The 11,386-nt window shown below is 40.0% G+C and overlaps 1 protein-coding gene across 4 annotated transcripts in view; it reads left to right on the top strand.

The window, feature by feature from the left end:
• The first annotated feature begins 2,010 nt into the window (after positions 1-2,010).
• The window catches only part of SHLD2 (shieldin complex subunit 2), a 29,769-nt gene continuing 20,393 nt past the window's right edge, over positions 2,011-11,386 (top strand). Inside the window, exons 1-2 of one of the 4 annotated variants that reach the window (XM_081861162.1) lie at positions 2,011-2,056; positions 7,533-7,630. The gene's annotated coding sequence lies outside the window, so the exon portion shown is untranslated. Of the gene's footprint in view, positions 2,463-3,539; positions 3,593-7,532; positions 7,631-11,386 lie in introns of those variants that run through there. The other 3 variants (XM_081861161.1, XM_081861160.1, XM_081861163.1) reach the window with 3 other exon arrangements.

Genomic DNA, 11,386 nt, shown 5'->3' with positions numbered 1-11,386 from the left:
ATGCCACTAACCGCCGCCTCCTTCGGCGGCTGTGGGAGGAGCCCGTATTCTCGGGCGGCGTTTTTTTTTTTGTTTTTTTTTTGGAAGCGCGCCTGCGCGGTGCGGCGGCGGAGAGAAAGCGGGTCTGAGGTAAGAGAGCGCTATTTGATTGGGTGAGGAATTCCCGTTTGTCCCGCCTCCTTTTCAGCAAAGCGCGCGCAGCGGCGGTTGTATTTTAACTGTCGGGGGCGGGGGAGGTAAGTCGGCTGTTTCCGGGCGAAGCCGGTGGGCGCGGGAAGGTAGCTGCCCTGAGGCTCCCCGCTTTAGTAAATAAAGGAAGGCCTCGCTGGCCTCTCGGTCCTTCTGACAGGCACCGAGGGCCGCCTTGCATTCCTCTCCTCCCGGGCTTAGGCCTTCCCCTGTATTGCGCTGCTCGACGGTGGCTTCCCTTAGACTCTCCTGGACATGTCTTGCCTCATACTTCGCACACCGCATCGATGAGTGACCAGTGCGGCTTTCTTGTGTTTTTTTCCGGGGGGGGGGAGTAGGGGGAAACTCGCCAGGAAGTTTGCTTGTTCATTGCGGGCCCAGTCGCAGTGCGAGGCAGTGGCAAAATGTAAGATGTTATTAATCAACTCAAACAGACCATAATCTGGATTAGAAATGACCACAGTTTTATTGATTACGGATACAGGTGGATTTTTCGCTCGGGCATTGGGTACATGTATATCCGTTCCAGCCCCCCGGACAAATAATAATAATTCATTTTAAATAAGTAAAGGGACTCCGTTCCCCAGAGTTCCTGCTCAAAAGAACCCCTGCAAGTGACCCTTTTCTTTTTGATCCAGAGTACTTCTTACTCAGTTTTGCTGAAGCTTATTAACTTAAAACATCAAGCATTTAAAACTTCCCTATACAAGACTGCCTTCAGATATCTTCTAAAAGTCAGTTGTTTATTTCTTTGACATCCTACGGGAGGGCATTTCACAGTGTGCGCTCAACTATGGGCGGCTTCCAACAGGAGATTAAAAATACATTAAAACATCAGAACAGGGCTGTCTTCAGATGACTACTGAGAAGGCCTGGAACAATCCTGGAAAAATTCTTCCCATAGGAAAATAGCCTAGAATCGCTGTTTTTCTGTGGTGCAAATGACCAAAATTGGTGACAGTGCACCTTTAAGACTGTGTTTATTCTCTTGGAGCTGCTTCTAGTCTAAGAAATGGTTATTTTTCCTCCTCCATACCTTGGCAGATTGCTTATGGCGTGTTGTTTGCATATGGTGCACACAAACAGAGTAGCAGATTATTCTTTTTTACAAGTAAACAGCTGACTGGCATGCTCACTTAGAACCAGTAACTCTTCTGATGGATAATAAATTAATGCATTATTTATATGTTGCCTTTCTACATTGAGTTTGCCTAAAGCAGCTTACAAGAAAAATCCAGTTACAGATAGGTAGCCGTGTTGGTCTGCCATAGTCAAAACAAAACAAATTCCTTCCAGTAGTACCTTAAAGACCAACTAAGTCAGTTCTTGGTATGAGCTTTCGTGTGCATGCACACTTTTGTATCTGAAGAAGTGTGCATGCACACGAAAGCTCATACCAAGAACTGACTTAGTTGGTCTTTAAGGTGCTACTGGAAGGAATTTGTTTTGTTTTGGTATCTGAAGAAGTGTGCATGCACACGAAAGCTCATACCAAGAACTGACTTAGTTGGTCTTTAAGGTGCTACTGGAAGGAATTTGTTTTGTTAAGAAAAATCCACTTACTATTAAATACAAAACACAGAGGTTGAGGTCAGTGGAGAAAGCAGTTTAAGGAATAAATTCAAAGAAAATGAAATCAATAATTCAGCAAGCATAGAGAAAAACAAAAAGAAAGTTAATATACAATAAAGTTCCAGCTGCTGGTGCCGCTCTTTTTGTCTGCCAAGGAGCCTTAGCAGCCTGGCTTAAATACAGTTGAAATAGAAAGATTGTCTCACTAGGTTAGATAATTTACAGCTGGCTTTCTCGTTTCTCTTCCAGAGAAGACAAACAGAAAAAAAGAGAGATGCTGGGGAGGGCAATGACAGTAAGTAATTTTTGCCAGCCTCCTGGACCTTCCAACTGCTGACTTAGCTAGAGTTTGCTTGCCAAGACTTGAAAGGAAGGGATCTAGCCGTGAAACAGCAAACTGGAATCCTCCTGTCTCATGTGTGGTTCAAATATAGGAAGAGCTTCAATTTTCAGACTGAGGCACCTACTAGTGGACAGGGTGAAGCCTACCAGCCTGCTGTTAGACTGAAACAATAACAGCACAAGGAATGTTCCAAGGGAAATAAGTAACTCTTCAATCAGGTAATTTGCTTTCCACCAGCAAACTCTAGAAGTAGTGCCCTATTCAGTGATGTCAACATGAAAGCTGCCAGGAGTGTTTCATCCATTCGTAGCACATTTCCTGGGAAAAGCAGGAATGTGTGACTGCTTTGGTTCACTGGGTAACTGGAATTAACCACATTTCTTGAGTTTGCCATATAATTTAATATTGTTTCCTGTGTGAGACACCATATCAGTTCTGCAAAATGTAGCCCACATTGGAGATAAGAATGATGCCTTATTTACATCAATTCTATCAATGGCAGGCTGTACTGTGCACACAGCCCTGTGTGTGTGTAAGGTTATCTCCCACTTGGACTACTGTGACATCCTATCTTTGAAGGTGACTCTGAAACTATAACTGAATGCAGCATCTAAACTGGTGACTGGAGCAGCTGCCAGGACCATATAACCATGGTTCTGAAAGACCTACATTTTATGCACATGTCCCAGAGTTTGAGAAATAATAACTTGGCCATAACCAGAGAATTGACCCGTGGGATTTAAATTTAGTTCTCCAAATCTAACTCCATCAGCACTGCACTAGTTTTTCTTACAATATTTATAATAAAGGTCTGTCAATTGGGTAATGTGTAAACATTAGACCATTATAAAATACTTTAGCCCTGACTTTTACAGGCCTATATTTTAGCTCATAATATCAATCTCAACATGTTGAACCTGGCAGTTTGAAACACTGCCCTTGCATTAAACTTGTGTTGCCTATATGATCTGTGTGCTAGCATAAACTGGTTTCATGCACTCTGTACTCCCTTTCTGATTCTTGCTTGCTATGGCCTTTTACATAAATATTTTTCCTTAAAGTTCTTTATCAGGTGCCTGGGTATTGCAACATCAACTAAGGTTACAGGGCTGGGAATACATATGAAGTGGAAAGAACAGTGTGCATTTAAATTAGTTTATGATTGTAGGGAGATTGTTCTAACCAATTTTATGAAAAACAAATAACCTTTTTAGCAATGGGAAATACTTTTGAGGCTATATTAATAAAAACACGTTGGCTGTAGCATCCTTAGACTATTGCCTTGTATTTCAAAAAGTAAGTATAGTTGTCTCTTGGTATGTAGAAAGAGGAGTGGGATGATTTGTTCAGGGTGATTTAATGGCTGGAGTTTTTATAGTTTGTTGTTTACTGTTCTCCATTTTGTTATGTAAGTTACATTATGTTGGCAGTTCCCACTGACAAATATTAGGGTGCAGTTTTATGTGTCAGTAACTTATGTGACAAAAGGTACATCTTACTTTCCTTTTATAACCACATTTACATTCCACCAATTCATGTAAAATATTCAGGCACTATACAACTATAGAAGTGCAATGATGCATGAATGGCCATATTTTTGTGCAATGCATAATAATCTCCTTTGAAATAATGTTACTTGCTATAGGTTGATGCAAACCATAATGTGGCCGAGCCAGTTATATAAGCAAGTAGCTGCTTTGCCCTTTTAGTATTTGTCTTCAAGAGTGTTTTGGACTGAGTTGTTGGAGTACACACATTTTTCTTTTTGTGTTATGCTAACTGGAGTTTTTGGCATTACAACTTTCTGGTTATGTGTTGATTTAAGAGTGTTGCATACATTTTCCAGATGAAAGGGAGCTTCCTATTGCCTGGTTCTGACAAAGTCTTCTCTTGTAGCACCCTGCTTGTGGTTAACGCTTAGCTGGAATGAAATATTCAACGCAGCAATAGAGAAATTAAAATAGTAATTTATTTGTCAGACAAATAAATAAGAGGCTCAGTGGTACGTGGTTACCAAGCTCTGGCCTGGCCTCCTGCCATTCTGGCCAGCACTTATATTCCCTTAATCCAGCCCCCTTTGCTCCTCCTGTGGCTGCCTTTGTCCAATCAGCCTGGTTGAAATTCCTATTGGCTGTTTGCTAGAGCCAATCACAAAAGATACACCCACAAAAGATACACCCATTTCCTTGCCCTTATAAGGGAGACAAAGAGCTATATATATGACATATAAGTAATAATATATCTTACATGGAATCTTAATTACCAGCTCACCTCTTGCCCTTCTTGCCCTATTGCCTTCTAAAACAGATGTTTAATCTTACATTTTTATGTTCAACAGATGTCAAGGATCTTGAGTTTCACATCAACATTGAAAGATTTCCTTCATTTAATGTTTCTAAACAAATGCCTGACAACCATATATCAAGACTGCCCGGATGGCGTCCTCTGTCCGGCAGGGGGGCTAGGCTGGTGGCTGACTTAATTTCAGGATAAATACAACTCTTACAACCATATGAAATAAGAATCTAGCATTCCTTAAATCCTTTGCATAATTACATTTAAGCCAATATATTTAAGCTAATATATTTCATACATTTATCATAGGTAGCCTCTTAAAAGAATAAAGCTTCTCAAAGTGAAAAGGAAGGAACTCAATAAAACACAGCTTTTAAAAGAAGCCTCTTCAGTTTGCACCTCCCCCTTTCCCCCTCCTCTCCAGCCTCAAAATAAAATAGGAAGAAGCTGCTTCTTCTGCCAAGCCAGTTGCCTTTCCAACATTTAACACATTTTAACCTTTTTTAACTCTCTTAGTTTAAGAAACAGCTTTAGAAAAAGACTTCCCCCAAAAATGTTCTCTTTCCAGCTAAATGTTTCTCCCCATTGCTCCTGGCCTTTTAACCTTAGAAAGAAGATCTGGCTCATTTTACTGGGAGGCACATTGGTATTATCTTCCCCATTCCTAATGGTGTTTTCTCAGCCTTGGGGCAGCATATGTAATTCTCCCTTTTTATGACTTTGAGAATTGTTTTTCTACTATAAATCAATGGGGCCCTTCTTGTCTTAGGAGGAAAAACATCTTGCCAAGGTTCTTTTAGGCAGCTGGTCTTTTGCCTGGCATGAAACATTTGAAAATCCTTTTTTTAAGCTCATTTTTAAATACAAGCCTTGATTGAAATATATAGAAGCTTTGATAAAAATGCAGGCTTATGATTAGATGCCTCACTCTCACTATGGTTTTATTTCTTGACCGTTATATATTCTCCACTGTAAGAGCGACTTTCCATAGTTCAGTGGGGAGTTCTTAAAGGCATGTAGATTCTGCAGAGGAAGCATCTTCAAATCAAGTCTGTGTTTATGAGAGAAGCCAATTTGACTGAAGCATGAGTAAACCACATCTTCCACCATGAGTCATCTTGCAAATCCCAAGCAAGAAAAACTTTGTAAAATGTATCTTTTCACCTAAAGGATCACAGGGGGTTTAAAGGCGAGAGCTGCTATAACAACAAAACTGAATAACTAAACTGCTTCTTTTTCTACCATCTCAACCTGTTGCAGACATAATGGGACATGGTTTGCAAAGGGACATTGCCCCCTACCCCCCATGGTTTGTTTTAAGCATAGTTTGTGAACCCACCACAAGCCATGATTAGAAGGGCAATCATAGTTAACTTTAACTATGTGCTGATGTCACTGCAACAGGACTCCCTAGTTCAAGGACATGGTATGCAGGCAGGCAATAGTCCTCAGATGGCAGCAATCCTTAATGAAAACCAGGGATCTGCTTCTGCTTATCTGCACTGACTAGATTTTAGTTCTGGCCTTTGGAACATATGTATTAAAATGTAATTGAAGTATATATTTTTGGAGTGTGTACAGAGTCATTTGGTATCTTCAAGCAAATATTAAAAGGCACTATTACTTGTGATGCTTGCTGAATTCCAGTTAAAACTACTGACTATTCTCTGCAAAAAAAATGGGAGTTGATAATTTTGGAGCACAGTTTACCAGCACAATATTGCACTTGATAACTGTAGCTGAGACAGGGTTTTTCTATTAACCAAGATAAAGAAGCAAGTTGTTTACTTGCTTATTGGTACAGCTGGTTGTTGTGTGAGTAGCTGCTAAGCTCCATAAGCCCCTAGAATTCATTTTCTTTCTTCTGTAATGCTGCCTGTGTAGAAGATCCATCTGCTTAGTTCTCTTATTACTAGGTTTCCTGATGGTGTGTGGGTTATTTAGTTATTTATATTTTTATTTACAGTATTTATAGCCCACTCTTAGTTGTATGTTTTCAATCCCACTGTGGGGAACAAAGTAATAAAAATAAATGGTAAAAACAATATAGAAAAATTACAAAATATTATAAACAGGACCAATAAACAGTGCTATCATAAGTTAAACAAGCAAAACTATAGCAACAAAAAGTAACATTTTAAGTTTAACTAAATGTGTATGTAAAAACAAGCACAACATTTAAACTGATTAAACAACCAACGGTATTGTTCCCAACCCATACAGTGGTACCTTGGGTTACAGACACTACAGGTTACAGACTGCTAACCCAGAAATAGTACCTCGGGTTAAGAACTTTGCTTCAGGATGAGAACAGAAATCACGCAGCAGCAGCTGGAGGCCCCATTAGCTAAAATGGTACCTCAGGTTAAGAACAGTTTCAGGTTAAGAACGGACCTCCAGAACAAATTAAGTTCTTAACCCGAGGTACCACTGTATTTTACTCACGGCAACCCACTCTCTTCCTCTTTGTCTCTCATACGACGAGGGCCCCACTATGTGCCAACAGATTCTCTCTCTCTGGCTTTTGAGTAACTTAACATTTCATCCCCAGCTGGTGTTTTGCTCCCCTTCCCAGGCCTGAGGAAACTCACAGGCCTCAAGGTCAGCAGGGCTGCCAGGTACTGGCATGCACATGGATATGCTGGTTCCCCCACCCTACACTGAATATTCAATCTGCCAGCCTTAAGTATGCATTTGTCCCATCCACCTGCCCACCCAATGAAGAATTTAAAGCGTTATGATAGCTGACTCTTTTTTAAAAAGTAGTTCTGGTCTTTTGCATCTTGGAAAATAACATTGCTAGTTTTCACAGTTGTGTCATAGATGAGGGGTCACCCAAAGCAAGGAATACTTGAATGGTAAAAAATGTCTCAGAAGGGCTACATAATGTATTCTTTTTTCCTTAAAATTAAACAGCTCCAGAAATCAACATCTTGCTGATTCCAAATGTCTTATAGATAAGTGGCATTTGAGCTAGAAACAGCCCAAAGTCAGTAGTGGCAGACTGGTTTCTTTCCTAGTTAAAATTAGCAGAACTGTTTATATAAACAGAGAACATTTTGTTGAAACTGCTAACATTCACATGCCGATAACAAGCAAGTAGATAACCGAGTTCATTATTTTTTGTTTACAGTGAAAATGCCTTTTTGAAAAAGATTTAGCAGTATGATCCTGTGAATTGATCTGAGTTAAGCTGCAGTGACTACTGAATTGTATTCAACTTTCTGTGAGGTGAGTCGGGGGGGGGGATGCTTCAAGACTGTCACAAGATTGTGGGTAGGATTAAATCACATACTGGCAAATTCAGGTTTCACCATTAAAGCTGATTTGGAAGACTTGTGCAGCAAACCTACTTCCAAGAATATCAGCGGCAATAAGGAAGGTGACAGGAAAAGGTACAGGAAAGTGTAGAATAGTGTTTGCTTTGCACAGCATTGTCCAACCTGGCAAACGTATCAAAATGAACCCTCAATAAAAAGGTTGCCTGGAAGCAATCAAAACCTTGGCTAGAATTAGATATAGAGATTGAAATATAAATGGGAATGCCTGCTTCACACCTTTTGGTGAGGTCTTACTCCTTATGGCATCAGTATCAGAAGTTAAGCTGATGACTGGCTGTGAGCCTCAGAACCTCTTCTGACACTTCAGTTGTTAATCTGGCTCACAAGACTCAGTTGGTTCAATCGGAATTGTTTTAGGAAAACTAACATGGGGGGGAGGGGTTAGTAAATATTTTCAAAACAGTATAAAAAATATTAATTTTATGGTAATGTTGGTTATAGATTTACTTTTGAGTTCTTCTATGAAGTTGTAACTTACTTTGGGTCCATCCTGTGAGGAAAATCAGGCTATAATCAAGTAAATAAATATGCTGTCCCTACATACAGACAACTTCACCTTTAAGCATGTTCAATATGTGTGCAACTCCTCATATGCACATCGCGTTGAACCCAGAAGTGAACCAAAAACATCACAAAAACGGGATGGGGGCAAAATGGAGTGTTTGCAGGCTTTTTCAATGGTGTTTCAAATATATGTGGTTTCACTTAAATGTATGGTGTCCTGGAAAGTAACCCCTATGTAAATTGGGAGTTGCCTGTATTCACTTTAAAGTGAGCCATCCTGTTCAATGAAGCTTATTGTCAATTAAAATTGTAGAAAATTAGCTACATATCAAGCTAACTTTTAAAATATTGTTCAGAACTATTAATGCAGACAATTCCAACTTTATTCCTTGTATTCCATAGATTTGCCTCACATTTAAATGTGAGTGAGTACTTTAAGCTACCATTCTAGGGGAAGCTCAATTACATTCTGCATGGGTTTTTTTCATAAGTAAGTTGTTACAGAAAGACTGAAACAAAACACCTGTTCATTTTAAGAAGATCTCAGAGGTCAATAGCTAGTGAGAACTTCAACCGACATTTGGAAGTCAGCAAAAAGAAAAGCTAAGCAAGTAAATGTAGATTACAGTGTTACAAAATCTGTCAAGAAAGTACAGTGGTACCTCGGGATACAGATGCTTCAGGTTACAGATGCTTCAGGTTACAGACTCTGCTAACCCAGAAATAGTACCTCGGGTTAAGAACTTTGTTTCAGGATGAGAACATAAATTGCATGGTGGTGGTGCGGCGGCAGCGGGAGTCCCCATTAGCTAAAGTGGTACCTCAGGTTAAGAAAAGTTTCAGGTTAAGAATGGACCTTCAGAACGAATTAAGTTCTTAACCCGAGATACCACTGTACTTGCCTCAGGGAACATTTAGCCGCATGCTGTATTCTTGGGGTGCACTCTGTTCTCTAGATAGTGGTGTTGGAGCCAGTGTATTTTGCTCTACAAACAATTTATTTGTACGTAGCTGGCCCCATAATGAAACTGGTGCCACTAAGCAGTAAATGCTTCCTAAGGGAGGAGCCTGTGCACATAAGCTTAGCAGCATGTACAGATACGGACGTTTATGTGCTGTGTTCACACATGCTGCATAGGAAATAAAAAAGGATGTAACATCTCTTAAAATTTGAAAATAATTTTTTGTTAGAGCAAAATATTTCATGACCCCAAGTACAGCAATCGGCTTGACATTCAAAATGCTGTAATCCTTATCCATTGTTTGTTCCCAAAACACATCTGGGCACAACTCTGTCCCAAATCTATCTTGAGTAGAAAGTACTTCCATTGCGTAAGTTGACTATGCATTACACTTTAACCAAGAACACTTGACATTGTATAACTGTAAATATTTCTGATTGTACCAAAGATGTCTATTCACATTTTAGATCAAGTGTTCCACATCATTGAATTCTTGGAAATGCAAAACTGTTTCTTCCTGACCAGTTTCCTGTGAGTCACTAATATACCTTTACAGGAAACTAAAGCAGAAACTGTTGTAATAACATATGATTTCAAAGGGGTAATTATAAATTTGGATTGTGAAGTCTTATTTCAGGCGAGGGGAGTGAGGGACAGGTTATGGTGTGTTTGTGATACCCATGACAGTTTCTCCAGTTTGCAAATGTGCCGATGTGTCCAAAAATGTCAGTGGCTGAAAAGGTTGGTATCCCTTGATCTGAGAACACCTGCAGTAATTTTCAGCCATGAACTGGAATGCCCAAGGTTTTCAGTTTCTGCCTTTATATTGGACAGCCCAGGTTGTCCATATCTTCGCTACTACCTGCAAGGCACCTAATCACACCCATGATTGATGCCTAGGAATAAAAGTATATATATGATGTCATAACTATACAGTGGTACCTCAGGTTAAGTACTTAATTCGTTCCAGAGGTCCGTTATTAACCTGAAACTGTTCTTAACCTGAAGCACCACTTTAGCTAATGTGGCCTCCTGCTGCCGCCGCGCCACCAGAGCACCATTTCTGTTCTTATCCTGAAGCACTATTTCTGGGTTAGCGGAGTCTGTAACCTGAAGCGTATGTAACCTGAGGTATCACTGTATGGTGGGAACAGAATTGCAGCTGACCCTTGAAGAGCAGGATTGGATGACCTTGTGGTACAAGACAAACATCAATCTATGTTGGCAAATGTGAGGGAGGTATTAGCATGTTAATGGTACCTGACACCATATTGGGTGGCTCGTATGCCATTGAGTTCCTTCCTCATGTGCTGGAGGGACTGCCAGGATATTGGCACTTACTGGCACATGTGGTGGGACACTTGTTTGGCTGGAGAAATCAATTCATTTTGGAGACTGAATCACGTGTACTCTTTCCACCTCACTTGCTTCCCCCCCCCCCGAATGCAAATTTAAATAAGGCCTTGAGTAGTTTTCAGCTTGAAATACTAAGTGTTTCTCTTGTCCTCATATTGTGATTTTAAACGTGTGGGTTGTGCACATACTACATTTTCATTCTAGCTGTTCTTCTGTGTACAACAGTAAGCGTTATATAAGTAACCTCTAACAGCCAGTTAGGCCTCCTTAAATTTAGGTGTGCCTAACTCTGCATAGAATTAGGCTGTTATTTCTTTTGCTAAGAAGTAACTATAACATTGATCTCTAATTTGGTCTTGTGCCGAAAGATAATTTGCTAGACAAAATAGAACACCCCCACACACACACACAGATTATCGTGTGTGTGAGTGAGTGTGTGTGTGAGACAGAGAGAGAGAGAGATGGTATAGCAGTGCTTTGTGTCAAAATACTTTCTATCTTGTTATGTTGCTTGTGCAAGCCCTTTTTTTCTTTCATGGCTTCTAATTGTGTAGTAAGAGCCGTTACAACAATCAGTTGCAGCTCGTAGCAAAGCTCAAACTTGCTGATGCAGTTAGTCACATTTTAAGAGATCATTGACCCATCAGTAAGACTCTGACCACCTCAGAGATAAAAAGCTAATGTTCTATTGGCCACTTATAATGGAACAGATTAAGAAATGGTGTAATAATTAACAAAGGTAATGGAAATGTACCTTTTAGTTCTAACCAGTATATGTCAGTTGCAGGTTTTATCTCTCTTTTTTACTTTAGTGCAGCATCTAA

The sequence above is a fragment of the Podarcis erhardii genome (genome assembly GCF_964252035.2).
Source record: "Podarcis erhardii genome assembly, chromosome: 5".
Classification (NCBI taxonomy): domain Eukaryota; kingdom Metazoa; phylum Chordata; class Lepidosauria; order Squamata; family Lacertidae; genus Podarcis; species Podarcis erhardii.
This window is presented reverse-complemented; position numbering and strand designations above follow the sequence as displayed.